Here is a 4,426-nt window from a genome sequence, read left to right as displayed (position 1 = left end):
GATTCCCAGGTCTGGTCTTCGCGTGTCCGGTCTTGTTTGTCCGGGTGGGTCTCGTGGACGGACGGTCATGTAGGGTACAAATTTAATATTGTACCATAAGAGGTTATGTCAAATTAAATAAAATCCACACAAAAAGAAATTAATTATATACTCAATAATTAGGAATAAAATTAATTTATATCCAAATTTAAATAAAAGTAAATATTTAATCAGTGGAATGAATTTTAATTTTTATTCGAGGGTGTATGCTAATCTAGATATTTACGTGAATACACATATACAACATAAAAAAGTTAACTATTTCAATAGAATTAAATAAAAAATATTGATAAAAATTATATTGATATTATAAAATTAATATACTAAAATATAATTATGAGTTTTTTTAAGTTTTATAATGTTATCATTATACAAAACTTGTAAATTTTGATCAAAACAAAAAGAAATATTCTATAAAATATAAACAATAAGTTTAAAATATTTTATTTTTATTTAAATTTATTATTATAATTATCTAATGAAAATATATTTAGTTTTCGCGAGTAGAGTATTTTTATAATGGAATTAAAAGGTTAGACACGAAGGTTTCCTATGTATATTTTGAATTCTTGATTTGTTTTTATATTTTAAAGTAATGTTTTAATTAAGATTTATTATAATTGAGTTTAGTATGATATAAAATATATATATTAAAAGTAAATGTTTTAGTTATTTAATTGTTCTTTAGATATTTTGATGTTTGTTATACAATTAGGTAAAGCTCATAGAAGTGCAAATATAAATCAGTTAAATTTTTTTGAAACATTAAAGATAAATTACAAATAATCAAAATCGTAAGAAGTAAAGCTAAACATTGCATGGAAAAAACATAAGAAAAACATAAAAAAAAAAGTGAAAAAATTTGATGAAGTCAAGAAAAAGGAACATATAACAAAATTTAGATATTGTGGTTTTCTCTGATTTTGTACAAAAAGAGCTTTGATAATTGATAAATGTTTATGATAAAAAATAGTTTAAGGAAAATATATATTTAAATATTTTTAAATAATTACCATATTTAACTATGTACATATCAAAAGATAATATTTATCAAATCTTTTTTAATCTACCAAAAATATTCTTAAATATTTTTGGATCTCCACAATAATCAAATATATCTTGAAGATATGAATTATTTAAAAGATAATTCGAGAAGATTACATTATCAGAAAAATGATTACAAAAAAGCCTAAAACAAAGCCACTCTAATTACTATAGGAAGAAACTTAGGACAATACATTAGGGAAGCTTAGGAAGACTTTGTAGGACCTAATTTTGTCCTCTCCATCATCTTTCACGTTTGAAGATATGAATTATTTAAAAGATAATTCGAGAAGATTACATTATCAGAAAAATGATTACAAAAAAGCCTAAAACAAAGCCACTCTAATTGCTATAGGAAGAAACTTAGGACAATACATTAGGGAAGCTTAGGAAGACTTTGTAGGACCTAATTTTGTCCTCTCCATCATCTTTCACGTTCTCCACCCCTCTCTTATTCTATTTTTAATTTATTTCTACATTTCATGTAGTGTTAAACCTCTAGGGCTGATTTTGTTGTAATTTGTTAATTAGATTATGAGGTTAAATAAATAAATTTATTTGTTTTTTTGAATTTTGTTTTGATTTATTTTTATCTATGTATTTTGCTTCTTAATCAAGTAATAGTAATGATTTCTACATTGTAACAAGTTATCATGGTAAATCTACATAACATATCAATCATATAAGTCTAAAGGTTTTTAATTTTAATTCAGAATTTACAATGATTAATCTACATAGTTCTTACTTTTAATTGATAATGTACTATGATTAAAAGGTGAAAACGTTAATCAAAACTATTCAAGAATATACTTTGGATAATTAGCTTTTTACTTTTTTTTTTTATAAGAGATAAAATAATAACCATGATTAGACATATTAATATTTAATTGAGAATGTACTTTAGTTAGATTTATTATGATTAATTTATAAAGTTCTTACTTTTTTAATTCAGAATATATTTTGATTAATAATGAGAATGCCAACAAATTAATTAAGAATTTATATTAATTAATTTGAAAATTTAAAATAATAATTAATTGAACAATAATCTTTATATATTTGATGATGAATCCTATCATGAAAAAGGAGTATGTAATCAACGTATTTTCTTTATTATTATTTTTTTTCTCTTTTTATCTTTTTGTGATATTATTTATTTCTTTATTTAAATTTTGTTATCTAATATCTTATTTATTTTGTTTATCTTTATCTTTTTTTATTACATTTATTATTTTATTTGACTAACTCTTTTGCATAATTAACAATATTAAAGTTAGTATAGTTTACTAATATAAAAGTTGTGATTTTTGTTAGAAATAGTTGTATTTTAAGATTTGATTTAGTAACTAAAACTATCATAATTTTGAAATAGTTGTCATATTTTATGTTGTATGGATTTTAAATTCATTAGAAAATAGCCTAATTAATTCATAATTACAAATTATTAATTGAGTTAATTTGATAATTACTTGGTTGAATCTTTTTATAAAGAAATTTTAGCTTTGTGAGTTTTAAACCTAATTGTGATAGATGAATAATCATGTATCATTTCTATTTTTCTTAAGTGAATGAATCATGTTTTATTTATATTCTTATATTTAATTTGATTCTTTTGTTAGACAATTTTGGTACATATGCATGATTTAATTTAATTGAGACATTTGTAGATTTTAATTATATAGTCAAATAAATTCACTTTGATATTAATCCATTACTAACCCCTTGAATCTTAAACATATTTTTTTAACCATGGCAAAACCTTAAAAGGAAAATAATGATATTTGCCCTAAGATGAAAGAAAAAGCTAATAGATTATATTAGAAATTAGTGATGAATATAGGAATGAGTACACCCACAAAATAATAAAAATGACAAAAGGAAGAAAAAAGTTCAATGGAAATGTACTCATCACATACAAAATTGATTTTTTTTTTTTTCATGATTAATCTATATAGTTATTATAATATTTGGAGTGTAATTTAGATTCAAAGGCATCATATTCATAAAATTTCGACAAAGCTATGATTTTAGCACGACCCCCATCATTAGTAGCAATTTGAATTTCATGTAGTGAGGTTAGTACGGGGACTAATGGCAAAAACTCCAACTAGTTTCAACAACAAAGAAAAAAAAAATAATTAACAATATGGTTGAACAAATTGTGTCAAGGACTCTGATGAAATCGTAAGTACAAACTCTCACTTCGTAGATCTGCAATTTGTGCATAAAATTGCGGTACACCCCTAAAATGGACGCCCCTTGCAATGCATCAAATTTCAAAATTGTTATTGTTCATGATTACCAACGATAAAAGGTGTCATTTTGCTTAGAAAGAATTCAGAGTTTTAAAACTATCAAAAATATGAAGCAATACATGCTGGTACAGCACTAAATATGAAGCAATACATCAAGAACTATATGGCCAAGCTAGAAATTTCGTAGTCCTTGTCACAAAAAGCTTTGGAATGACACTGTAATGTGACATTTTAAAGCTCACCAGGAACCCATGATCTAGAACTATTGAGAAGTGTTCCACTACAACCAAAAGAAGATTTATGACAATTATAAGTAGCATCAAAATGATGAATTTTAGAATAAGGATATAGTACATACTTTATTGAGAATAATTTTTCATTATAACTAAAGGATTGATAAAAAAAATGGCATGAGTATGAAGCATACTTACAGAAAAGGTTCACTCATCATTTACCTCTATTTTTCACTGCCAGTGGGCAAATTATCAACACAAGTATGTTCTTTGGTTCAATTTAATTAATTCAATATATGTTAAACTCGAAAAATCTGATGCCGTTAATGAAAATTTCCACGGTAAGCAGACGTAAGAAATAACAATGTAGTAGCAAATCAAGCAAGGGATATCTACCTATTCTTTCTGCCTTCCAGAAGAAACCACAAAATCCGTCGGCAAAAACATGTACGTCTTGCCAACAAGTTCTAAAAATTTGTTATAAAGAATGAAAACACTATTTCAAGTTGCACGTCTAATGGAACAAGGGTAAAAACATTATGATACATTGAATTTCGAGCATGTAAAATTCAGATGTAAAAATTACCAAACACTTGAGAATAAAAAGGAAGGGTGAGGGGAAAAAAATGCGTGGTTAACAAGAAATTTTCCATCCCTTTGTTTGGATTTTCAAAATTAATTTTAGACGAACTCTAAAAAGTTTATAAAATTTAGCAAGGGCGAGGATTTTCATTGCACGAAAATCCCTCGTTTTCTTATAATCATTTCATAAACTCCCAAACAAGAGGAAGGTTCGAGGTAAGTCCAATGAAATGTTGATATGGATGAAGCTTTGAATATTGGAGTTTTAATATA

Source organism: Vigna radiata, unplaced genomic scaffold (genome assembly GCF_000741045.1).
Source record: "Vigna radiata var. radiata cultivar VC1973A unplaced genomic scaffold, Vradiata_ver6 scaffold_91, whole genome shotgun sequence".
Classification (NCBI taxonomy): domain Eukaryota; kingdom Viridiplantae; phylum Streptophyta; class Magnoliopsida; order Fabales; family Fabaceae; genus Vigna; species Vigna radiata.
The sequence above is the reverse complement of the archived record's forward strand: the minus strand, read 5'-3'. Positions refer to the sequence as shown.